The 27882-nt window shown below is 43.7% G+C and overlaps 1 pseudogene; it reads left to right on the plus strand.

The window, feature by feature from the left end:
- The window catches only part of LOC141408561 (uncharacterized), a 47013-nt pseudogene that overhangs the window by 15395 nt on the left and 3736 nt on the right, over positions 1-27882 (plus strand).

Raw genomic sequence — 27882 nt, forward strand, 5'->3', positions numbered from 1 at the left:
GCTTTAGTAAGGGAGGTATTCTCTTGTTCTTTTATGTGCTGATTAATGCTTTAGAGTCATTCCAAAGGGAGGCCTCCAGGGATATAGGACTTCCTGTGTTACCCACAAGCTTGATATGTATATCTTTTATGTCTTCCTATGTATATCTTTTATGTCTTCATATAATTAACTGATAAAAATGTTGAATAAGAGATGGCTAGAACTGAGTGGTATTTCAATATAACCTCAAAAGACTGGAATTAAGGGCCAAAACCAATAAGATGAAATTCAACTGGTAAAATGTCAAGTCCTGACTTGGTGTAAAGAAAAAATCAGTTTACATAAGTATCAGGTGGTAAAGACCTAGTTTGAAATTTAGTTGACTGCACACTTAAGATAAGCCCACATTGTGAAACAATGAATAAAATAGAGCTTGAATTCTTAGGTTGCATTGCAAGCAGCAGTGACCAGAGCAGGCAAAATGGCAGACCCATTGTACATGGTGCTAGTACCCCATCTAAAGATCATGTTCAGGTCTATATAAAGGAGGCATTGACAACCAGATTCTGGTCAAAGGGAGAGGGATGGTGACTGTTGAGAAAATCATGTCAAATAAGGAATAATTCGGGAAACCTGAAGTAGTTATAGCAGGGCCTGAATAAGAGAAGCCTTGAGGATAGATAAATTACATATTTTCTCCTGGAGCTCACCAGAAATTCTGAATATCTCCCTAGCCAGCAGGCATAGGTGTGGAGAATCATGAGGAAAAGAGAAAGGAAACAGTAGAGGAAAAGGAAAGGGGGCTATCTCAGTCCATCTGCCCCTTTCTAAACCCACACATCATGCTGCCGTTTAACTATGTATGTCTTGGGGTAGTGAGGCCTTCACATCCTAGAGTTCCAGTTGGAAATGGGGCTCAGTCTCCTTTTTGCTTTCAGCTTCCCACTCGGTCCATCCAGGGCCTGTATTCTTTTGCCATGTGCCTGCCCCACCCTGAGGCCAAGACTTGGGTAGGCATGGCCTCCTGATGGAAGAAACCCATGGAGCAAACTGTCCAGATGCCTGTGTGGTCTGTACATTAAGGTGTTTTGTAATCCTCTATGATCCGAGCTGACCACATTTGGTTTTTGATACTTACAGGGAGCGTTCAGAATTTAGAGAGAATCTTTCTTCTTTCAACAAAGTCTATTGTCCAGCTGAGAACCCAAGAAAGAACCCAGTGGTTCTTCAAACCACTGCAGCTTGGCTTCTAGGTACATCTATGGAAATTTCTGTCAATGCTCACCTTCTAACTTCCAACTCTTTCCAGGACTCTTTTCAGTGCTATTTTTTTACTGAAATCCTGCTGCATTTTCTTATCCTCATCACTCTTCCTTTGCAAAATTTCTATTCCCTTGTCTTTTGTTCCATACCTCTGGCATGCCTTCTCTTTCCCTCATACAGTTCCTTGCCTTTGCCTGCCCCTTAAATGTTGATATGTCATACGTTCTCATTCATGACCAACTTCTCTTCTTATCCTTATCCCCTTTGGGGTGATTTAATCCACCTGCAGGGTTTTAACCATCACTTATATGTGGATGATGCTCAATTCTAAATTTCTAGCCCACGTGTTTCTTCTGAGATTCAAATTCAACCTGCCTGAAGTGGAGTGGATCTCCTCATCCTCTAAAATACACCTGAAATTCTCTATCTCGTTTGATGGCACAACTGTCCGTATAGTCACCCAAGATAGAAATCATATGTAGTTGTTGACTCTTTCTACTGTTTCTCTTTTCTCAGAAGCTCTTGAACAGTCTTTTCTTGTCTATCCCTACAGCCAAAGTTTTATATCAGATCCTCCTTTTTTTTCTGCTCAGATAATAGAAACAGCCTCAAAACGGGCCCTGCTGTGTCCAGATCCATTCCCCTGCAGTTCACTTTCTGCAGGGCAGTCAGAGTGACCTCTTTAAACTTCAACAAAGGATGTTACCACCCCCAGTGATTTCTCCTTTGACTACAGGCTCCATACAGACCCGCGTGTCTCTCCATCACCTTCCTCTCCAGTGTCACCTCCCATCACTTCTAGGCAGACCCCTCTCACTCCAGCAATGAGCAATGGCAGTACAGATGTTCCCCTACTCATTCTGCCCCGCACCCTGGAGCCCCAGCCCCTGTCTTCTCTGTCTCTCCCAACTCTGACAAAAGCTTCCATGTTCCTCCTTCAGGATTCCATACATACTAGATCCTACCAGATAGAGTTCCCACCCTCTGCCCAGCCCTGCTTGCATGTGCTCAGGGGAATCAGGTATTCCTAAATGCTCAAGGAAGATCCTCTGAAGACATACACCACTCATTATACTGATTCAGCAAACTTATTTTTCCTATAATATTTATAATTTTTAAAGTGATTGAAGTGCTATAGCATACTCAGTTCAGAAGACCTGGAAGAAAAAACATCACTCACCATCCTACTAGTCCTAGGAACTTCATTATTAAAATATCAACAGTGGAAATATTATTTCCATCACTTTTGTGTGTGTACGCATACATATAGATTTTTAAGTAATGTGGTGTCATTCAAAATATATTGAGCATTTATCATGTGCCAGGAACAGGCCCTACCCTCATTCAACTATAGTCTAGTTGGAGAGTCAGACATTAATCAAAGAGTCACACAAATAAATGCAAGTTACAACTTTATTTACATAGTTGAGAAATGCTAAGAAGGTGAGGCCATGGAGCTCTGAGGACATAACTTAAAGAGAACTGACCTTGTAGGAGATGAGGATGAACAAATTAAGATTTAAAAGAAACTAGGAGTTAACTAACTCAGGAGGGTGGTGTATTGTTGAATTTCTGCATTGAAAGCTTCTTTTCTTCCTTTAGGATTTGCACTTAGCAATAAATTGCAAACATTTTCCTGGTAAAAATTCTTTTGTGACACACAAGTATCTTAGGTATAATATTCAATCATATGGATATATTGAAGTTTAATAAATCCCCTAACATCAGATATTTAAAAGTTTCCTACTTTTTATTATGAATTATGCTGCAATGAATATTTTTGCACATATGTATGTCTTTATGTATGTCTCCAATAATTTCCTAAGGATATATTTCCACAAGTGGGAGTGCTATGTCAAAGGGTGTGCATATTAAGGTTTTTGCAATAGGCTGCCAAATTGCTCTCTGGAAAGACTCCACTGGTCTGCTTTTCCTTCCATCAGCCACAGCCGGGAATGCCTGCTTCTCGCGGTGGTCACCAGCACTGCATCCTTGCTTCCTTTGGAATCTTTACAGATTTTAATTACCCCCAAAATTGTGTCTTACTGAAGTTTTAGTTTTCATGTCTTTGCTTCCCATCGAGGCTGAACTTTTAAATACATTTTTGGCAGTGAAAATTTCTTTTGCTAGCTGCCTATTTTACCACCGTATTATTTTCAAATTGTCGTTTCAGATCATCATTTTAAAACTGCCCAAGTGTTTGTTTCTTAATAGATCACTGAGGGCAGAGGCTCTTATTTTTGCCCAGTGTATTACTTTAAGCCTAATAAGTACTAATAAGGGTATTTTTGAAGGTGATTTGGTTTCTAGAGCACCACCAGTTCCCTGACCAGAATGAGTGTGCAGAACCAGGATCGCTTCCGTCTTGTTATCCTAGACAATTGCCAAGGTTAGAGAATTAATATTTTCTTTCTAGATCACATGATTCAATCATATGTACTATTTTTGCTTCTAACACTATATAGCTCCAGGTACCTAATCTTAAAGACCTTTTAAGTATAAGAAAGAACCGAACTTAGTGGTCTACAATATCTCTTCAATATTGTCTTCTCCTTTAAACCTCTGGCTCCCTAAAGGTGGTAACAAACCCTGCAGTTCAGGACACCCTGGCTCTTCCCAGAGAAGGACAATGGGAATACACTGGATAGCTGATGGCTCTCAGCTGTGGACCTGACATCTCTAGGGGCTAGGAATTATCAGTCTTCAATGCCCAGAAGAAAATAAGAATGACTGAAAGGATATAAAAGCAGATGATGAAATGAATGACTTAAAGATCTGTGGGCATTTAGCTGATAAAACAAATGATTTCAGGAGTGAGAAAATACAAAACCTGTCCTTAAATTCATTTTAATTATAACACACATTTTTCTTACCTAAACTGGATATAGCACTATGGATTAATAAAGGACATGATTTACTTTGCACCCGTTACTGTTGCTTGTAAGTTGGTTCATTCATTCATTCAACAACTCTCTAGTAAGTTCCTAACAGGAGCCAGATACTGTGGGAGGTGTTACAGACTCGAAGGGGAACAAGACAGCCATCACCCCCACTCTCACAGAGCTTACAGCGGATCAGGAACAGAAACTGGCTGTGCTCTGGGAGGACATAAAGTGTCGTGTGTAACACACTGACTTTGTCTGAGTGGCTTCATTTATGATAACAGTGGAAGAGAAGGGTCTAGAAGAATTAGTGAAAACACTGTGTTAATGACAGTGCTGGTGCCCATAGGAGCCACAGGGAAAGATCTTTTGATAAATGGTAAATGTGAACGGATGCTGGGTTTACTCAGTGATGTTTAAATTTTAAAACAGTCCACTTCAAACTGTATGTCTTTATTGTCAAAATGTCTTCATGAAACAAACAAAAATCCCGTTTTGTTATCTTGAGTCTAAAGTTCTCCATCTTTAATTTTTCCTTTCCTTTTGAACACATGATTTGTGGATGCAAGTGTTCCTGGCATGCTGCTAATGAATGATAGGACAGACCGCTTTGAGCTCTCTCTCTTGTTCCGCATGCCAGGTGTCAGTAAAGACCAATGACTGACTGCCAGCTGCAGGGAAGTAGTTTTTGGTTCAACATTAAGGTGAAGAATTTTGCAATGAAGGAAAAACAGAAAGGAGCTGTTTTTTCTTTCTTTTCTTTTTTTGAGAATAGTAGTGAGCTGTCTCTCTAATAATAATAACGATGCTGCAATAGCAGTGACCATTTTACTGTACACTCACTACCTCCCCTGGGTGTGCTCAAAGGTTTGCATGCATTATTTCATTTGATCTTCTCAAAAATAGCTAAGAGGTATTACAATGCATTTATATAGACGACGAAACCAAGGATGAGTGAGGCTGAAATATTGGCCCAAAGTCATGAAGTTACAAAGTGTCGGCACCAGGGTCTGGGCATGGAAGCATCTCCTCCCGAGCCCCTGTTCTCAATTACTGAGCTATTCTGTCCGGTTTTCATCACTGGAGGAGTTCAAGCATAAATTGGATTATTGCATGAATGAAACTATACAGAGAGAATTCAAGCTTCAGATGAGGATGGAGGTCACAGGGCTAGTTAACAGCAAAGTCAGTAGCTCTAAACATTTTTAGTAATGGGTTTTGTTGGGAATTTGACAACAATCTGTGGGCTTTCTCAAAAATACATGTGTGCACACAGGTGCAACCTATTACGATGTAAAAAGTTTGAAGATGCTCATGAACCTTTTGATACCATCTTGGGGTTGTACATTGAAAGCCCTTGCTTGAAAGACACTTTTGCTCTGAGATTGTATATGCAGCTACATGCTTTTGGAGGTGAATTTCCCTCCAAGTTATGACTACAGGTGTTGAGTTGGTGCTATCACCTTGTGGCACTATGAGAAAAACAAAACACTGAGTCATCTCCCTTCCAGAAGAAAGAGAAGCCTTCATTCCACATTTCTCAAAGTAGGCTTTGTGTGCCACTGAAAATCTCTCCCTTGGCTGCTACAACTTCAGGTGCATTCAGAATGACTCAGAAATAGAGACCCAAACCATATGTACAGTCTCCATTCATACTATTATTTATGGGGCACAGGAGCCTGTCTCTCCCCAGCAAGCCCCATTGCCAATAAAGAAGTGAAGGGAGACTGGGGAGGAGGGGCAAGATCATGGAGTGAAAGTGTCTGTGCAAGGCAATATTTTTATATGTTGTTGATTTCTGGTTCCTGCCTGGCCTGACAGCGCATGTGTTTCCAATTGGGAATGAACACGTGAGCTCAGTATCTACAGAGAGGCTTATTGGGTGAAGGACCCTCCTCTCCTACCCTGCATTCCACTCCCACCTGCACTCAAGCGTATGGGAACTCTGGTCCTGGGAGTTTGGAAAACATCCCACAGCGGGCCTGGGCTCCCTCAGTCTGGCACCATCTCAGAAACATATATGTGTGTGTCTGTGAGTACATGTGCATTGTATGGGGGTTCACTTAAACCTTCTCCTTTGGACATTTGGGTTGCAGCCATTTCTGGGAGATTATGGATGCAGGTTAGGGCCTTCTGGGTCTGCTGGGGAAGGCTATGGTGTTTATCCTCTCCTCCAGCCTGCCTTCCATTTTAATGCATTGTTACATGCTTAATTGCTTTGGCGCTGGTCCTTAGAGCAGCTCTCAGCACAGGTTCCTGATGATTCCTGCAGGGAGGCTCTGTGGGGAGGTGGGTTTGCCAAACAGGAGACAGAAGGCCAAGGGGTGTGCAGAAAACAGGTTTTGCTTCTGGCCCTGCTTCTGCTCTGCTTTGGGCCCTGGTATCTCTCATCTAGCCTGTGGGAAGAGCCCTTTCTCTGCCTCTACTCTTGCTCCCATTCAATTCGTACTCCACCCTGCTGCCAGAGTAACGTTTGTCAAAGGCAAAAGTGTCATTATGTGGCTTAAAAGCCTCCTGTGGCTTCCTGGTATCTTGTTAGAAACAATAATCACGATATCTTCTACCAGTTTTGGAGCCCTCCCTCCGTGCCAGGCACTCAGCAAAGGCACTTGCCATGCACTCCCTCTGATAATCTTTCCAACATCCCTGCCAGGCACAGTTTATTGTTCTCCGCGCTTAACGGATGAGGAAGCTGAGATTGCGAGTATATAACTAACCTGACCAAGGTCACAAAACTGGGAAGCAAAGACAGTGCATAAGGTTGCACCGCTCACACCCTGCCCAAGGGCACCCAGCAGCGGGAGACCTGAGGACTTAACTCCAGCCAGGCCTCTGCTGGCCAAGCCGTATGCCTCGGAGAGAAGCCCCTTGTCTAAATTGTCCTGTTTTCACGGAGCAACATGAATTCTTTAGCTCTTGACTTTCCGCCACCTGCTGTTACTGCTCTCCAGGCTATTCCTTTTGGTGCTGGTGTGACGTGAGCTGCTAGGGATACAGAGGTAATCAAATATAGCTGCTAATCTTTGAAACGTATAGTTCTGTATGGGGGGCAGATGGTCACAGATAGCTCTGTTTCCGTGGGTTAAGAATAACCATGAACTGTGAGCAATGCATGGGAGCACAGAGGCAAGTCATCTTATCCACCTTGGACCGGGAGTAGAAGAAGGGTGAGAGGTCCAGGAAGGCCTCCTGGAGGAAGGCGATGCTTGGGCAGTCTTAATACTGAGTCCTGGTTAGTCAGATGAGAGTGGAGGTAGGCAGGAAGAAGGCATTTGAGACAGTAGGAAAAAGAGCAAAGCAGGAAGGTGTAAACAACACGGAGTACTCAAGGCTCTGTTTTGAAAAACAAAAACAAAAACATTGGTAAGTGAATTTGCAGTGACAAAATGTTACATCTTAAGGCAAAACTTGGTTGGAGACTTAGATCACAGTAAACGTATGAAAACCCTTTGCACAAAATTTCAGTCTGGGCACGGTGGCTCACACCGGTAATCCCAGCACTTTGGGGGTGCGAGGCGGGAGGAGTGCTTGAGTCCAGAAGTTCAGGACAAGCCTGGGCAACTAGTAAGACTCCATCTCTACAAAAAGTTTTAAAAAAGTAGCCAGGTATGGTGGCAAGCACCTGTGGTCCCAGCTGCTCAGGAGGTTGAGGTGGGAAGATCGCTTGGGCCTAGGAGATTGAGGCTGCAGTGAGCTAGGATCACACCACTGCACTACAGCCTGGGCGACAAAGTGAGACCCTGTTTCAAAAATAAAAGATTACTGAAATAAGGACAGTCTGCTAAAGGCCAATGACATTTGCTATGACTTGGGCTATTCTGAATAGCAGTCACCGTGCTGTCAGACTTGATGGTCTACCTTCGTTGTGGATCTGATGGGATGTGGTGAGGTCATGAGGCTTGTATGAAGGCAACGCACCATCCACAGGCCTTGGTTGCATTTCTTCCTCCTTTCTGATGTCTTGTGCCTTTCAGATTTCACTTCGCCTGCCTTCTTCTTGCCAGATCCCAGTGATACAGAGACTTGGGTGGAAAAAGCATGAGTCAGTTGTCCACGTTAAGCTGCACATGATTTCCGGGCAGGTATTTCTTAGACCGGGGCTTTATAGCCTTCATTTTGCTCACTCTGCGCTTGGTGCAAAAGCTCATCCTGCCTGCTTGACTATCCCACCTGTCCCTGCTCCATTTCTGCTCCAAGCTAACATCCCTTCACTTCTTTATCCCCAGGGTATCACTATATGAAGATTCACTCTCATTATGCCTTTTCATTTCCCTTCTGTTCTCGCCCCACTTAAAAAAATTAACCAAAGTAATGCATAAAGTGTCAAACAGTGTTACAAGACTTACGACAAAAAAAACCATTCCACGTTCCACCTTTTCTCTTCCCTAAGTCCTACCCTTGCGAGGGTGTCATTCCAACTCTCAGCATTTTTGCTGGATGTTTATCTCTGTATTTCCTTACTCTTCTTGCTGTGAACCGCACCACTGGCTCCCCACGCCTGCCACACCTGCTACACCATTATCCTAGGGATTACCTTTCCCAACTTCTGATTCCAGCCCCTTAATCCTGAACACTTACTATATAGACTAAATGTTTGTGTCTCCCCCAAATTAATATGTTGAAACATATCCTTATAGTGACAATATCAGGAGCTGAGGCCTCTGGGAGGTGATGAGGTCATGCAGGTGGGGCCCTCATGAATGGGATTAGTGCCCTTCTAAAAGGAACCCCAAAGAGCTCCTTCACTCTTTCTGGCATGTGAGAAAAAGCACTTCTAGAAACCAAGAAGTGGGCTCTCACCAGACACTGAATCTGCCGACACCTTGATTTTGGTCCTCCAGTCCCCAGAAGTGTGGGAAATACATTACTGTTGTTTATAAGCCACTCAGTAAGTTATTTCGTCATAGCAGCCTGAATGACTAAGACAAGAGTACCTTTCTTTCTCTCATTTTATTCTTTCCCTCCCTGACTCTTTTTTGGTGAAGAAGTAGCTTCTTGAGAAAGGGTAGATGGGAGGTAAATTTTCAAAGAGGTCGTTATTGTATTCTCACACTCGACTGAAAGTTAGGCTGGCTTTAGAATTTTAGGTTGGAAAAAAATTCTGCACTTAATTTTGAAGGCATTGCTCCATTGTGTTCTAGCTTCTATTGTTGCTCTTGGGAGGTTCGATGCAATTCTGTTTCCTAAGTCATTCTATGTTACTTTTTAAAATCTTTCTCTGGAAGCTTTCGGACCATCTTTTTATCCTGCCCATTGTGAAATTTGATAGCTCCATGTCTTTATGTGGATCTTTTTCATCCTTCGAGGCCTCTTGCATTCTAGAAATTCACTTTACTTTTAGGGAAAATTCTTGTATTCTTTCTTTAATTATTTATTTCCTTCAATTTTCTATGTTCCCTCTTACTGTAAATTAGACATAACATTGTCTAGATTTGCCTTCTAATTTCTTACCTTTACTGTTTTTTATTCTTTAACTTTTGGCCCCGGATAATTTTCTTCACTTTACCTTCCAATCCCCTAATGGCTTTTTGGTTTTGTATTTTTAACTTTCTCTAGCACTTTCAGTCCCCAGGATCTAGCCCTTGTTCTCCGAATCTGCCCTTCTTCTAATCACATCTCGTTCTTGGGTCTTCTCACCAGTATGAGGCTGTTCAGAAAGTTTACTTGTAAAGTTTTTTTCTGCTCCTTCTGACCCTGTTTTGTGTGTGTGTGTGTGTGTGTGTGTGTGTGTGTGTGTGTGTGTGTTTAATTTTTCTGTTTATTTTAGTTTCTGTCTTCATGCTAGAGACTTTCATAAAATATTTAGTGACCTCAACTGGCCACTATTATTTTAGAGAGAGGCACTGAAAAACTCACTGGCAGCTCTGGTGTGGGGTCTCTGTTTGGTGACTGGGGAGTTTCACGGTGAAATTCTTCTGGTGGGGGAGCAGGAGGCATCTGCAACTGATGGTAGGTCTTTTCTTTCAGACCAGTCCATTTATCCAGGGAGGAGCTCCTGACTAGGGTGCAAGCCGGCTTCTCCTGGCCTGAGTGTTTTGGTGGGGTGTGTGAGCTGGGCGGCTCACTCTCAGCCCGTAGACTTTCTCTTCATCCTGCACTTTCACAGAGCATGGTCCCTGCTGCCCTCTGTCATGCATGGTATCTCCAAGCCCACAACCTCCCTGTTCCCCTGTTTCCTGCCAGTATTGGGAAGAAACAGATCTGCAGGTTAGGGAAAAGGCTGGGGGAGGCCTCTCACTCCTCCTAATACAGATTTTCAACACATTCTCGAACTTTATTCTCCACCTTCAGTTCACCAGGTGCCACCCGTTTCTGAGCCCTTTTGAGGTTCTGTGACCCAGATTGCTTTGCTTCTTGTCTCCTGTGCTGCAGTTTCACCCCTCTGGTAAGTCAGTTCCCATTCATTCATCCATTTTCTGTCTTCCGAAGTTTGGTTGTGTCTCCAGTCTGTTGCCATCTTCTCTCATTCTCTTTGTCTTCTCATGAGTTCAAAATTCCTACTTCCATTTTAATAGCGTTTCAGAAGAGAATGTAGATTGATGATGTTCAAGCTGCCGTATTGAACTGAAAGTTATTTTATCTCCTTTTCTTCTTCTGACTTTTAATTATTCTCCTAAAAATTACTTACAACAGCAGTAACTCCCTTTTGAATACATTGGTACTGAAAAGCTTGCATGCATTGAATAGGTAAAAAAGAGAAAATTCATATATTCTAGAATTGAGAATGAAGAAAACTGGCCAAGGCTTTGGCGTCTGAAATAAATCCAAGGCAATACAAGTTCTCAACTCCCAAAGGAGGCAGTGTGGTCTCTTGGAGCATGACACTAGGCCGGTGGTCAAGACACTTGCGTTCCTATTCCAATTCCAATCTTCCTACTAGTTAGCTCTGTAACCATGGGCAGGTTAGTTCTCCTCTCTGGGACTCCATTTCCTCCAGAGGACAATTCTTCTCAGTTCTTGACTTTCATGCCTGTGTTTTTAAGTTCTTGAGATTTAGCACTCACCTGAGGAATATCAGTTGCTGGGATGAAATCATGTGTGAAGGCAAACACCTATAAAAAGGGTCCTTGTTCCAGTGTAGTCTGTAAGTTTTATTAATTTTCCTCTACGTAGCCTCAAATAATATTCCTTTCATTCAAAGAAAAATACCTTTTCCTATTGTCTCTGAGTAATTCCTGGCTTTGTTTTGAAATCATCGTGATCTTTGCTAAAAATACCATATTGCTGGGTAGTAGGTGCTTACACAGGCAGTTCTGGCCACCCATTTGGATTTGAGCCCTTTAGAGACTCCTTCCCCAACACATGCCTCAGAGCCCTCTCATGTGCTGATCCCCTTCTCTGGAACACTCTTCCCTACTCTTTGCTTTGAGTAATTCCTACTTACCCTTTAGTCCTCAGCTTCATATCCACTTCTTTGGACAGGCCTTTCCTGACTCTACAGACTCCTTTGGCATATGTTCTCCTACTTCCTTATATATCTCTCTCTTTTTTTAATAGTTCATTTCACCTTTTAAATAAATAGTGCTGCCTGGATGTAGCTGTTGCCTCAGTTCCATGGTAGGCACTCTCTCTCTTTTGCCTCTTATCTGCTAGGTACAAAGTTTGGCTTCTTTACAAGTTTCCATAAGAAATCAACCACACTGTGGATGTTAGTAGAATTTACTCAAGATTTGGAGGACGTGTCAGTGTGTTAAACCCTGGAGGATGGGCCTGCCTGCCCTTCCTCAGCCTCCCTGTCTTTCTTCCTTCCTCTTTTCTCTCATGGATGCCCTTGGGAGCTCCACGTTCTCTTCTCCTGAGCAGTGGCTCCCCTTTCTTTGCAGCTTTGGTGCCAGCTGACTTCTGGGCAGAAGAGTCTTGGCTTCCACACACATAAGAAGACAACCCTTGAAGATAGAAGGGAGCATGGCTGACTGGGGGGCCCTGTCCGACTGTAGTGGAGGGACACAAGGCCACACTGTGTGCAGGGGCTTGTCAGATGCTTCTGCAAGGAGGCACCTTTCAAAGGCAGCTGTGGTGAGGAAAGGAAGCTGCCTGAGAGCACAGCTGGGTGCCTCCACGGCTCCGTGTTCACTCATTCCCAAGGCCAGAGGCCTGGAGCCCACAGAAGCTGCTGGTCTTGGAAACTCTGGTGAGCAGTGTCCTTGGATTCCCAAGCTCCTCAAATCCCAGGGAATGAAGATTAGAAAAAGCCACAAAGACATAGGCAGTGTCTGTCATGTGATATCAAGCTGCTAGGGGACCACAGAGGAGCCACTAGGGTGGAGACAGGCCCGAGCAATTCAGCTCAGCTGTCTAGTCCCCTACTCCAATCTACTAGGACATGCATGAAGATAATGTAAACATAAAAATGGATGCTTAGGATGATGAAAATAATATGGTGCAGAGAATGTGTTTTGTCACAGAAACATTTACCAAGTACTACAGAAAATGTCTGATTTTAGCCATTTTGTAGGCTCAGACATGGGTTAGATATTATCTCTCTCCCCAAGAAACTTAAGTCTACCTTGTGAGAGAAGACACACATGGAAAGCTAGTCCTTCAGGTCAGCACAGGGGAGAGGCAGCATGAAGCAGTAAACCTAGCATGGCATGCTTGGTTTCAACCTTTTTACTTGCCCTGTGATCATAGCTTTGTCTTTAAAGCAGGAATGCTACCATTACCTTGTAGTATATTAAATATGAAATGAGGGGTCAGGTGCGGTGGCTCACATCTGTCATCTCAGCACTTTGGGAGGCCGAGACAGTATGATTGCTTGAGCCCAAGAGTTCAAGACCAGCCTGGGCAACAGGGCAAGACCATCTCTACAAAAAAATACAAAAATTAGCCAGACATGGTGGTACATGCCTGTAGTCCCAGCTACTTAGGAGGCTGAGGTGGGAGGATCACCTGACCCTGGGAGGTCGAGGTTGCAGTGAGCCATGATTGTGCCACTGCACTCCAGCCTGGGCAATGGAGTGAGACCTTGTCTCAAAAACAAAAGAAAAAAAAAATTAAATGAGGAAAAAACCATGTAAAGCACCTACGTCTGTATGAGGCATGTATTGAGACCTTAATGGCCATTAAATCTAATTTTAATACATAACTAGTAAGTGGTTAGATTTGTTTCCCAGGGCTGCCATTACAAGCACCATGAACCAGGTGGCTCAAGCTATAGAACTTGTTGCTTCACAGCTCTGGAGGCTGAAAGTCCAAGTCTCAGTGCCAGCAGGGTTCGCTTCCACCAAGGGCTGTGTGGGGAGCCTGCTCCAGGCCTCTCTCCTAGCTTCTGGTGGTTTGCTGGCAATTGTAGGCTCTCTGCCTTGGCTTCTACTGCATCACTCTGATCTCCACCTGCATCTTTGCATGGTGTTGTCTTGTGTGTGTGACTTTGTCTAAATTTCCTACTTTTATAAGAACAGTAGGAGTGGATTAGGGACCCACCCTACTCCAGTGTGACCTCATTATGACTTCATTAATTACACCTGCAATGACCCTATTTTCAAACAAGGTCACATTTAGAGGTACTGGGGTTATGATTTTGACATATAAATTTTGGAAGACACAAGTCAACCCATAACAGTAGTAAAAGAATAAAAATCTAGAAAAGGTGGGAGAGATGGCAACAAATCCTTAGTACCCAGGGCGGTCAGTGGAACCTTCTTAGATCACCTGGAGCTGAATCCAGGACTGGGCAGTTGGCAGGAACTTGTAGTGGTGGGCATGGGGGCACAGCAAGGAGAATGTGACATGCAAGGACACAAAAGCAGAAATGTGTAGGCATGTTTGAAGGGCAGTGAGGAAGCCAGCCAGGCTGGACTGGAGAGTGTGGGCCGGGGAACACTTTGGAAGCCTTTGACTCATGAAGGAAGGAGTTTGCACTTCAGACTCTTGGCACAAGGAAGACAGTGAAGGATTAGGATGCGTACCGCTGAGACAAATAAGCACTTAAGACCCGAAGATGTAAATATTTTCTCTGGTTATTGAAAATGACACGAGAGAGCTGTATTACTAGTGCATTCACTATGACTTACTTTACAGTAGTGAGATTGGAATGAGTGGACTCATTCCCTATCCGCCCTGGTTCTCTCAGCATATATTTGCCCTCTTGGCTGGTTGAACGTAGAGGTACAGTCTCTGATCAGATGAGAGCTTATCTGCGATCCAAGTGACCTGATTTACATGGAGATCAGTCTAAATTAAGAGCACACAGTGTTCTCAGAGCTGGAGGGAGGATAACAACAGAGGTCTGGCTGTCTGTGTTCTTCAGGAAGTGCTGGCAAGGAATAGGGAGCTCTAAGAGAGGAAGACGTGGTCTGCTGAATGGAGAGATGGTAGAAAACACAAGTAGTGGTCTCCGGAAGCTCAGGTTTATAGATGACTGCAGCTCACTGCGTTTATCCTTGCTCCATTAGGATCTCAATACCTAGGTTATACAAGAACAAGTGTCTCATGGAAAAGTAAAAATCTATCCAACCAATCAATTGTTTGGTCTACGTGATGCCAACTAATTCAAGGGAAACTACTGTGTAACCTCAGTCTCCGGTTGCGGTGGCAGTAAGTCGGCACTGTCCTGATGTCTGGCACATCTGACACATCACTCAGCATTGCAGCAACATCTGGCTCCATGCAATTCTTGTGGGCAATTTCGCAGTCACCACAGACAGTGTAGACTCGTAATTAACTTGTCAACACTCCCCACCAGGAATTTCCACTGGTCCTGGAGGGCCTAGCTCAGGGTATGAGCCGCAACGCAGGAAGAGTTTCTGGTCCTGACTCCTGGAACCAAGCCTGGCAGTTGTGGTGGGTGAGTGTGCTGGGACCAAGTCCGGTCCACTGCTTCTCTATGTACTTTCAACTCTGCAGACTTCTCCTTAGAAGGGATCTATGTTGGTTTTTTAAAGGCTGCTACTATAGATGTATCACAGACAGAACCCATACTCAAAGCCAATGCAAGCTGACAACACTGGTCTAATGTGTAAGTACTTTGATTTGGTATGTAACTAGCATGCTTCATTGCATGTTGAAATACATGGGTGCTCCCCACCTGGGCTTCTTTCTCGAAGGTCTTCCACTCACTTGAGAATGGGATGCCACATCTGTCTCCTTTTTACAATGACCTTTGGCTCTGACTGTTCCCCAGCATTGAGAAGATGCATGGAAAGCCCACTTATTACTCAGCCCTTGATATCTAGCGAGCTCCAAATAAACGGTAGATAAATACAACAATTACAACCAACCCCACAGTGTGCCAATTGTTGTATCAGCGAAGGCTCCCCCAGTCTAGGTATTACCTTCTGTTTGGGTTTCTTACAAACAGTCAGGTCCAAACTGCAGCACTGGTTGGAATTATCAGGGAAGGAAGAGGTGTTGGCTTCCCTGGTGTGGCCAGCAGTCATGGAATCAGCTGTACGTAGTGCTCCAGGAAGGGAGTCGGTGCCTTGCAGATATGACAGGGATTGGTGATCCCTCTTATTTTCTTTATCAGTTCTAAGTCATTCACTAGAAAGCTTGAAGAAATCTAAAGCTAGAAGATTTTGTGGGTAGTAGCTGATAGTTCCTAGTTTCTCCTATTTGAAAAAATTTAGTTAGAGGAATAATCATTCCTCATTTTGTTTATGACTTAGTGCCTTTGGTGTTGTGCAGTGAGAGACAGGAAGGACAGAAGACACAGTTCCTATGATCAGAAGTTTACCATCTAGTTGGATAAAGAGGGCATTCATACATAAACACAACAGCTACAGGAAAAGGTTTTCAAAACTTCCCAGGCACTACCCCAAAGGATTCACAGATTTAGTGCAATTCCTATCAAAATACCAATGATGGTTTCTGCACAAATGGAAAAATCTACCCTAAAATTCATAAAGAATCTCAAGGGACCCCAAATAACCAAAACAATCTTGAAAAATAAGAATAAAGTTGGAGGACTTATACTTCTGATTTTAAAACTTTCTACAAAGCTATAGGAATCAAAACAGATTAAAAGTGGCAGAAAGACAGACATATATACCAATGGAATAGAATAGAGAGCTCAGAAATAAATTCTTGCATATATGATCAGTGACATTAAACAAGGGTACCAAAACCATTCAATGGGGAAAGAAAAGTCTTCTCAACAAATAATATCGGGAACACTGGATACATGCAAAATAATGAAGTTGGACCCTTACCTAACACTACATACACAAATTAATTCAAAATAGATCAAAGACCTAAATTTAAGAACTAAAAATAGAAAACTCTTAGAAGAGAACATAGGGGAAAGGATTCATGACATTGGATGTGGCAATGATTTTTAAAGGTATGAAACTACAAGCATAGTCAACAAAAGAAAAAAACAGGTAAGTTGGATTTATTAAAATTAATAAATTTTGCGCATCAAAGAACATGATCAACAGAGTGAAGAGGCACTCTTCCCCCATGGAATAGAGGAAAATAGGCAAATCATATATCTGATAGGGGATTAATATCCAGAAAATATTAAAAAAAAAAAAACTCTTACAACTCAATGACAAAAACAACCCAATTAAAAAACAGACAAAGGATTTGAGTAGACGTTTCTCCAAAGATTATACAGATGGCTAATAAGCACATCAACAGATGTTCAGCATCACTCATCATTAGGGAAATGCAAGTCAAAACCACAATTACACAAAGTCATTAGAAGAGCTATTATCAAAAATAAAAACAAAACAAACAAGCATTGGCAAGGACATGGAGACATTAGAACCCTTGTGCATTGCTGTTCAGAATGTAAAATGGTGCAGTGCTATGGAAAACCATATGGCAGGCCCTCAAAAAATTAAATAGAATGATCACATGATCCAGCAAATCTACTTCTGAAAGAATTGAAAGCAGGAACTCCAGCAGGTATTCATACATCAATGTTCATAGCAGCGTTTTATTCACAATAGCCAAAAGGCAGAAACAGCCCGAATGCCCATTGACGGATGAATGGATAAACGAAGTGTGGCGGGCACATACATGGGGTATTACTCAGCCTCAAACAGCAGTGAGATTCTGATACATGCTACCTCCTGGATGAACCTAAAGATGTTACGCTAAGTGAAATAAGCCAGACACAAATGAACAAGCATTACGTGATTCCATTATATGTGGGGCTGGAGGAAAGGAGGTGTGGAAAACTGTTGTTTAATAAGTATGGAGTTCAGTGTGGGAGGATGAAATGGTTCTGCAGGTGGATGGTGGTGACGTTTGCACAACCATGTACATGTATTTAATGCCACTGATCTGTACACTTAAAATGGTTAAAAATGTCAAATTTTATGTTACATTTCTTTTACCACAATTAAAAAAAAATTTCCTGAGAAATCCAAATGACAAAAGTGATCAGCCTGAGGAAAATGGAAATGGATGGCTTCCTGGGGGAGCAGAGTCTTCAGGGAAGTCATGACCGCAGAGGGAAGGCCTGGGGTGCTTGTCAAAGGCTCACAGTCAACTCTGCATCAGCTGTGTGTGGACAGCGCAGGGAGGTCTTGTCTGGCAAGGGCAGCAGGTGTTGGGGCTCTGGGCGAATGAAGCTGGGTGAACATGGGGCGGTGGTGTACAGTCTGCAGGAGGAGGGCTGGCTGGTGGGGCTGGGACAGAGCCCAGACAGGCCGGTGGGAAGGGCTGGGTGCTGGAAGAGGGACCAGTGCTACTGTGTTATCAGAACAGTCTGGGAGAGAGACAGCAAGGGAGGAAGGCTGGGTGAATAGTTAGCACCTGTGGCAGCAGCCCAGGCCCGAGGTGTCAGGGCAGGGGGTGGTAGCAGTGGGGATGGGAGGCCCTGGCAAGCCTTGGCAGACAGGCATGATTCCCATTTTTCTTCCTGGTCACCAGTGGGTGCCCAGATCCTGTGCCTTGGGAAGGGCTGTGTTGAAATACCACTACCCTCTTCTTTTTGCAACTTTTCTGTTCTTCTGGTGGGCTCCTTTTGAGGTAGGTGTGTACGAGGACTAGACTGAAGGGTTTATCTGGGGAGTTTCTCCAAGTGGTTCTCTCATATAGTAAATGAGAAAGTTGGGTTAGATGACAGCTACAGCTCTTTCCTGCTTTTAAACACTGTGATTCATCTAGTTGATTCATAATTCCTCAGTTCTTTCCATGTGCCAGGCACTGCATGAGCTCATAGCTCATACAACAGTGACCAAGAGGACAAGCATCTGCTCTTGTGCGGCTGCCTCTCCTGCCTTTGTGCCATCCCTGTTAGATGAGCTCGTGTGTGCCATGGTGCCTAGTTCATACCTGGAAAGAGTAGATGCTACCCATGGTGCTCACTGCTTCTCCTGGCTCTAGGTCCCACATCGACTCATCCTTCATCACATTGTCACTTCTCACATGTGCTGTTTGCCCACACACCTTTCCTTTCTCTTTACATTTGTTATAATGCTAAACCCAGATCACCAGCAGACACCGCCCCAGCATAGCTGTGAGCTCACCAGGCTTGAAGCAGGCCTGGCATTGCTTAGCAACCGTGAAAATAACTCCAGCAGACCCCATGGGACGCTCGAGAACCTCATCCCTGGGGCGTGTGGGAACGGAAGAGCTTCAGTTGAAATAAAGATGCAAACAAACTGAATTGGTTCCCAGACATCATGCTTCATGTTGCCTGACACTCAGCAGAATGAGATACTTGTGTCCCGCTCTCTCAAGCACCAACCTGTACCCAGAAGGGTAGATCAGAGGAAGCAAGCAGTCAAGGCTGGAGAATCTGCAAGCTGTCTCTTAGGGATACACACACAACTTCACACACAGACACACAATGATGTGCACATCCAGCTGCACATGAGTACCCAGTTCGGGCTGACTTCCTGTTCCATCAGTCTGCATGGAGTCTGGTTGCTGTTTGCATGTCAGAGCCCATGGGTCATCGTGAGTGTTTGACCAATGAATGAGGACAAAAGTGGCTTCTGTCAGAGATGTTATGCAATTACATGTGATGGATGCTCGCTCCCCTCCCTTGTTCTTCTCCACTGCGCAAACTTTGTAATACGTGGGAAGATTCAAAACCCTTAAAGGCCAAATGCCACACCAAGTGGGGAAGTAGGGTGGGTGTTAAGAAACTACTTTCTCTCTCTGCACCAACTGGTACTTCTGGTTTGCTTCTGGAGATGCTTTAGGTGCTCAGTTCCTGTAAAAGGTATGATCTTAAGGTGATGGAAAGATGTTTCAGCAGGAAAGCTATGCTGAGGAATTTTCTGCTGTATCAGGAGTAGAAACAGGGCTGAGTGAGTGATTTGGTGACCTCATGAGGGTTGCCTCCCCCTGAGACCCCAGCTGTGGAAGATGATATGATTAGGAGAACGGCACATTGCTTTGACTTCGGGGACTATAGAGGTCCAGTCTCCACCTCTGATTAATGATTCGTCACAGCAGGAAGGAGTGAGGTTGGCCGAGCTCACATCTTGCAGAACGGCATTGCAGGCCCTGGGTCAAGTGGCCTGGGACAGAATTTTGGTTCTACCACTTACTGTCTGTGTGTCCAAGGCAAGTCTTCATATGTAAAATGATACTAATGATAGCTCACGGGGAGGCGAGAGATATTTGGGGCTGTATGCATGTGGTTAAAAGCCCAGACTCCAGCCAGCAGTGACTCTGTCACTATAACTTATACCCAACATGGTATAAGTTTCTCACGCCCCTGTTCACCTTGAGTGCTTCTGCCTGACCAGGTGTCACTGGCTCTCCTGTTGTTCAGTTGTGATGGCTTTACTTCTGCTTAATCACATCCTGTCTTTGGGCAGGTTCTTTAATTCCCCCTCCTTGCTCCCCTTAGCTTCCTTCACACCTCCTTGCCCCAATTCTGTTGGCATCAAGTTACCTCTATTTTTCTGAGCTTGTAGTTGACTCCTAGCTTATTAGAAAATTACCTACATAGAACTTTATGAGATAACTTAATATTGCAAGGTTTAAAAAAATATTGACCCAATTCATATGAGCTTAGATTTAGTGCTTTTACTTCTCCAATCATTTCTCTTAGTCTTGGGGTTGGACTAGAGCCAGGATGCTTTGCTTCCAATCTTCTGACATTTTCTTCCCATGGAACTGAGGTGAGAATTAGGGTGACCCTGGATGTGTTGTGAGCCAGAGCTAACCCAGGATAAGTCTGGAATGAAACAGGGTCTGTAGAAATGGCTGTCTCCACATTCTTACCTTTAATTCACTCTGTATATCACTCCAATTTGGCTTCCACTGTCACCATTTTACTGAAATAGTTTTGCTACAGGCGATAATTATGTTGCCTTCCCCTATGAATATTATTTGTCTTTTTTCTGTTCTATTTTTAATATCAACTTCTATCTATTCAAAGTAGAAGGTATATCTAATTATTCAAAATCTTTGTGGCTGATACAAGCACTAGAAAAAGAATGCATAGTTAATAACAGTGAGTATGGGCAGTTTCACAGATTATTTTACTTTCTGGAAATCTAGAATCGCTAGAATGTATTAAAGTTATAAAGAGGTTAAATTAACTCATTTTATTTTGGTAAGAACACTTAACATGAGATCTTTCCACTTGAAAAGATTTCTGTGCACAATACAGTATTGTTAACTAAGGACAATATTGTACAACAAATCTGTAGAACTTATGCGTCTTGCATAATGAAACTTTATACCCATTGAACAGCAATTCCCATTTTGGTTAAATGTAACCACATTAGAATACTTGACATTGTCTTTGGTCATGAAGCATAAATGTATAATGGTAGATATATTTTAATCCTTATTCAGGAATGATATTTAAACAAAACTCTCACTCAGTAAGATACACATGACTACATGTTAGGAAAATCACATTCTCAATTTTATAGAACACTCTCAGGTGATGTTAACAGATTTAAAAATAAGGACAGCCAATGCCGTCGTATACATCTTTAAGCTGGGAAGTTTCTCAAGTAGTGGAGTCATATTCAGGAAGTAATATTTAAAATATAAACTCTTAATTGCGATTGCTTCTCTGTTAAGTCCATCTCTTTCAGATTCTTCAGTTAACAACAATACTCTAAAAATCTTCAATTGTAAAATTTTAGCTTGCAATGTTTTGATTTCTTCCTGAATTTTGAAATTTTTAAAGTGCCATTACATGTCTTATTAATGAAATAAATTAAACATATTCTCGGGAGACTACAACTCAGGAGCAGCCAGATGAGCCGGAAGAGATCCCCAGAGAGAGCCAGCGGGGAGGCAGGACTTCCACGCCCTCTCCTGTCCCACCGCCTCCCCAAGGTGCGCTCGCCAACCCGGAAGCCCACGCCGCTCATCTTTCATCTCTCTTGTCCACGATGGGGTTTTAAGCTCCACTGACCATTCCTTCTTTCTTGGAAGGCTCTGCTGCCTTCTGGGACTCCACACTCTCCTGGTTTGCCTCCCACATCTCTGGCCATTCATTCCCTCAGTGTCCTTTGAGGGATCTTTTTCTTCTGCCAAATCTTCAATGTTAGAGTTCCTTAGGTTTTGATCCTAGACTACCTTTTCTTCCTACGCTACTTCCCTCTGGGAGATCTCGACCACTTTCATGCCTTCAAATATTCTCTGAAGATGACGACTCCCGGTGGTGCATCTCTAGATAAGCCTGGTCCTCTGAGTTCCACACTCTCACATGCAGCTCCTGTTGGCTCTGTCAGCTCCCTCAGTTCCATCCACCTCTCTCCCTCCTCAGCCCTACTCCTTTGTCCCTCACCTGGATAACTGTGATGACCTCTAAGACGCCTCCCTGCCTCTACTCTGATGTCTTCTGCACTCAACTGCTGAAGCGATTGTTTATCAATGCAAATCAGATTCTGTCATTCACCTGTATAGAACTCTACAGTTGTGCACCATTCTTAGGGTCAAGTCTAATGTTATTAACACAGCCTTATGGGCCCTGAATGATCTGACTCCTACTCATTGCTTGGGTGCTTTGGCTTTCTTTCAGTTTCTTGAATTTACCAAGTTTCTATCCATCTCACATTCCATTTCCTCACCAGGTGTGTCCTTTAATACAGTCATAAGTGCCATGAACTTTTTCTTTGTGGCACTTTCACAATTGCCACTAGATAATTATTTGTTCTTTAATTTTTTTCAGAGACAGAGTCTTGCTCTGTTGTCCAGGCTGGAGAGCAATAGTGCCGTCATAGCTCTCTGCAGCCTTGACCTCCTGGGCTCAAGCGATCCTTCCACCTCAGCCTCCTGAGTAGCTGGGACTACAGGTGTGTGCAACCATACCTGGCCAATTATTTATTTATTGTCCATCTCTCCAATGAAATGGTCCTGAAAATTAGGTATCATGTTTGGTTCAACTCTTTATCCTTATCCTTAATGCTGGGCACCGTTTTATTTGACTCAGTAAGACTTCTTGAATGACTGAATAAACCAGTGAGGGGAGAGTGGGTGGCAGGATGGGGAAATCCTGACATTGAGCTTTTGCCTGAACCTTGAGAGTGTTTGTGCAGATTGGTGCCTGGGAATAGAAGTGATGCCCAACTTTCTGCCAAATGTAGATCTTAAACTCCCACAGAGGGGACCATCTGTATCAAGGTGCCCGGGTGGTCCAGAGGACAGCAGTGTGTATAAAAAAGCCCAATGACAACAACTCTGTGAGCCTCTGGGCTTTCCTGTTGGGATCAACAGAGGGGAAATTGTGACCTTTTTTTGTTTTGACACGTAATCAGGTCATAGTATAATGCTGTGAAAAGAGATTAGTTTAGGCTCAAGCAACAAATAAAGCTCATTTGAATCCTGACTCAACAAGCTAATAGCTTGTAAAATCAGGCTAATTATTTAACTTCCCTGAGCCTATTTTATAGGCTGCTGTGAGGATTAAATAGTCCATGTTAAACGCTCAGCTCAGTGTTTGATACATAGAAAGAGCTCCCTAATTGTTGCTGTTGTTGTCGCTGTTAATATTACTAGTGGTCCCAGCTCTCCAATAACAAATGATTTGACTAGGCTGCTTCCTTTAGCTATAAGATTACCATCTTTTGGGGGACAAGATGACCTCTGCAGTCTCTCTAGCTCTAGGATTCAATGATCAGGGGACTTTTAGATCTCCCCCATGCTGGAAGTGTTCGAAGCATTTCCATGGGAAAGGAAAGAATCACTTCTCTTTGCAGCCACGCTCAAATGGATTGTCCTGGAAGATAAACAAAGATGACACATGCACGAGAGGAAAGTCCAGTTCAGTCTGGCTCAGACCCTCCTGGCATCTGGTACTTTTGGGTGGGACAGGAGACAGATGTTCCATGACAGCCAACATCGTGTACTTCAGACTTTCTGGGAATGATGGCAGGAGAGAAACCAGAAGAGCAGGGTGACTTGACTTTATTTTCTTGGAAAGACTATTTTGTTGGCAAGACTCATCCCTGGCCTCATAAATGGACCGGAGACTGATGGACTAGGAAGAGCTGCTCTTGGGCCACTCTCTCCCTGCTGGTCAGGCCCAAGAACGTTGCCTCCGAGAGTATGGACCCTGGCCCCAACCCATACTTGCCTTCCCCTGAGGTCGCAGGCTGTCTTTCTGCCCCTTTGGTGATCTGTCATTAATCTGATACATGTGTAATTTGAATCCATTTGGATGAAATTGTAGAGGAGGAAAAGAAGAGAATGTAGAAAGGAACAATGACATTAAGTAGTATGGGCAAAGAACAGAGGTGTCTTGTGCAATAGATAGGCCTCTATCCAACTGAGTGACAGAAAACCCTAAATTATAGTAGTTTAATCAAAGTTAAGATTTATTGGTATCTCACATTAAGTTGTAGGGAGGCAGACGAGACTTGTAATTGTGACTCTGCAGTCATCAGTGACCGCCCTTGTTCTATACCACTCCTCTGCCATCTTCGATATTTCTATTTTGTGGTCCAAGACAGTGGCTCTAATTTTTGTCATTACATCTGCATTCTAGCCAGCTAGAAAAAGAAAGAAAAGGGGAAGGGAAGGGCACATGCCTTCTCTTTAAGGACACTCCCCAGATATTGAACACATTGCTTTAACTTATATCCCACTGGCCAGTACTTAGTCACACGGCTACATCTAGCTGTAGAGACACTGGAAAATATGTCTTTATTCCAAGTGGCTGTGTAGTTGGCTAATTTTTATAAGGTTCTATTATTTTTTAAAAAGGTAAGAACAGGCATCAGAAGACAAGTAGCAGTCTCTGCCACCCTTGGAAACAAGAGTGGACATTACAGATTGATGTCATAAGAATAGCCACAGTCAGCCTTGGGTGTAATCTCTAGAGCCAGGTGGCAAGAGCCAATTGGAATCTTATTCTGACCAGATGCTAGCTAGGCAATGCTGGGCACATTGGTTAATCTCCCTGAACCTCAGTTTTCTCTTCTGTAAATAATAGCAATAACAATGACTTCCAAGAATTGTAAACAGAACGAAATGAATGATGTGTGTAGAGTACTTTGTGCCCTTTTTGTATGGGGTCATGGGCCAGCAGTAAATATTGAGGATAACTCTATTTGTTTTGGATGCATAGCCTCCCTGAGGATGCTCTTTTCCTCGCGATTTCTAGTATCATCATTCTTGTGACTATTACCCACACCCTTCAGAAAAGTCATCATTTTCTCCTAGATTAATCTCTTTCTTGAATTTTGAATTCCCCTAAAAGCCAAAACCTCCATTCTGTCAGGGCAGAACAGAGCCCTCATGTTTCTAAAGAAATAACTTACAACCAGAAAGTATCAGTAAATTCCCTTTTCCATGTTGCTTCATTCTGTCAGGCATGCATGTCATTTAGCCTTAGTAAGTGGTTATTGTCCACTTACTGATAACTGCTTATGAAAACCATGCCTGGGGCCTGCGGTACAGGCATAGCCCCAAGAACAGCTCCAACCTCCCCTTTACCATATCCTACACCGGCTACCTAACAGCCAAAGTCCGTGCTTCTCCAAGAGGACTGTAGGAACTGTTATCATTGCAGGAAAGGAGCCTGTCTAGACTGCTTCTTCCAACTCCATCCCAGTAATGAACTTGACCCTAAGATGCAAGGCGTGTAATCGCTTGAACCCGCTTGAACCCACTTGAACATATCTGCTGGACCCATGTCTTCTGCAGGCTGTGGATCCTGCCCATGGGCTGCATGTGCTGCCAGACGGAGGCAGGGCCATGCCCTGAGTGTTTTTTTCACATGGCACCAGGAGTGTTGTGTGTGATTTCTGATAAAATTGAAGAATAGCTAATGATATTTGACATTTGTTCAGAGTTTTGCGGTTCACAAAACATTTTCATATGTCAGTAAAAATAGCAAGAATAATACTAACCATGTATTGAATATATATACTAAGTATTTTTTGTACATAATCTCAAAATTTTACATCAAGTATTACTGAGACTATCATATACCAGTTTTACAGATGGGTAAATTGTGGTTCAGACAGTGGCCTCTCCAAGGATACAAGCTTATAGGAGGCAACTTTTAAAAGAGGCAAACTTGGGACGCTATGCATATTCCTGATTCTGGTATAATATTTTTGCCTCTGAAGGAAGCTAACTAAGTAGAAGCAAGAAGAGGACAGATCTGGGCCATATGAATGTTAGGAAACACTTTAGAACCACAGCTGAATGGTTGCTGTAGGAAGGTTCTGCAGGCTCTGAGTAGCTCGGGAGCTGCTCATTCTCTTGCGTTCTCCAGGCTTCTTTCTGAGCTGGGGTTTGAAGTTTGCTGGCTAGAAGGGGTTGGAGAGAGAGATGCCCCCTTCAACAGGACAGTCCCTAGCTCAATATGATTGGTCACTTGAGTTAAGAGCTTTGCAAACACTGTTTCACTGATTTCTCACAGCATTCTTGAAAGGCAGATATTACTCTCTATTTTACAAATGAGGAAACTGAGGCTCTCAGAGGTTAATGCTCAAGGATGCATAGCTGGTTCATGGTAGACCCAGGATTTGTGTCCTGGCAAATTAGTCAGATTCCGCCCATGCATTTAATTACTACACTAAATGCAAATAAAGTTCTTACCATGGTGAATCGCCAGGTGAAAAACTAGGGGACTGAAATATAGCAAGCACTCAATAACTTGTAATTATTATCTTATCAACAGAATTTCAGCTCACTGAGGGCAGGGACTGACCATTTTGTATACATCTTTCCATGTCTCTAAGTGGACAGTGCAGGACAGAGCTGTCAATGCTTCATACTCACTGGCCACGATGACTTCAGAAGTGATAGCATCTGTGGAGAAGGGTTGACAGTACTAGCACAGCACAGCTCACAGCATGCGATGTGAACATGTTTGGTGATGACTGGCAGCTCAGCAGTCCCATGGGAACCCAGCTGGCCAGGCTGAGAGTCTAAGGCTCTCCAGGGAGTGGAAGAGCCTGGGAAAACCTGCGACGAGGAGCAGAAGGGTCATTTCCAGCTGTAAAAATTCTAAGATTTGGTTTCCAGAGAAAAGAGAGAGGATACGGGTTCACTGAGTTCTGAGACCTCAGAGTAACCACAGGGTTTTCTTAATCCCAGCAACCAGCCACGGATTGCGGTGAGTCAAGGAGGCGGCAGGGACACAGGAGAGACGCAGAAAGCATTCGATGTCCCTTTAGGGAGGGAGTGTCCAAAGATGATTCCAGTCTAATCTCCCTCCCAATCATTGTAGAAAACAGCTATGGGGACTCAAAGGAACAAACACTGCATGTTTGGACCTGACATCCTCCAGCATTGGTGGCAGCTTCCTCCCAGGGGCACAACTGTCTCCTGTCTTTACAGGGCTCCCCTAACTTCAGTCCAGCTCCAGCTCCCAGTTTGCTCTTGGCCTGTCTTCTATTGGGTTCACTTGGGTTCACTCTTTTTTTTTTTGAGATGGAGTCTCGCTCCGTCACCCAGGCTAGAGTGCAATGGCGCGATCTCGGCTCACTGCAACCTCCACCTCAAGGGTTTAAGTGATTCTCCTGCCTCGGCCTCATTAGTAGCTGGGATTACAGGCACCCGCCACCACACCCAGCTAATTTTTATATTTTTAGTAGAGACGGGGTTTCTCCATGTTGGGCAGGCTGGTCTCAAACTCCTGACCTCAGGTGATCTGCCCACCTCAGCCTCCCAAAGTGCTGGGATTACAGGTGTGAGCCACCATGCCTGGCCTGGGTTCACTCTTTAACAAAGGGGAACTTCTAATGAATCAACACTTTTTGCCAAATACCCTGTAGGTCAGACGCCACTTTTGTCATGAAGTCTGCAGACAACAGGTCAAGTCAGAAAACCCGGGCAACTTTGAATGATCCTCCTTAGCCAGAGAGGGACAAGAGCCGGCATTCCAGGGAAGCTCGGGGCACGTGAGGTCCACTAGAAAGGATTTATTTGCTTTTGGTAATGGGCCTTCTCCGTCTTTAAATGCTAGCAGCTAGAGTGAGTCAAAGGGATTTCTGAAAGGTTTGTTTTAGGGTGGGTTTGAAAGCTCCCCTCTCTTGCCCTGTTTTTCTTTTTAGGCAGCTTTGCACAAGGGGCAAGTCTCCTGCCAAAAGCCCTCGTAATGCCCCTCTTTAGGGACTGAATTTATCCGCTCAGCTGTCCCTTGTAAATTTATTCCTGTGTGAGATTTTTCCCAAACCATTCATTCCTACGCTTAGCTCAGGCAGCTGGAATGCAGAAAAAAATACATTTTTTCTCCCAAGAATATGCCTTTTGTGTGCTTGGAGGGGCTGGGCTAAGGCGAAAAGAAAACAATCATGTGCAGCGATGCACACACACACACCAGACTATGATGCACACACACACACACCAGACTATGATGCACACACACACACACCAGACTATGATGCACACACACACACCAGACTATGATGCACACACACACACCAGA

The sequence above is a fragment of the Macaca fascicularis genome, chromosome 14 (genome assembly GCF_037993035.2).
Source record: "Macaca fascicularis isolate 582-1 chromosome 14, T2T-MFA8v1.1".
In the NCBI taxonomy this organism is placed as follows: Eukaryota; Metazoa; Chordata; class Mammalia; order Primates; family Cercopithecidae; genus Macaca; species Macaca fascicularis.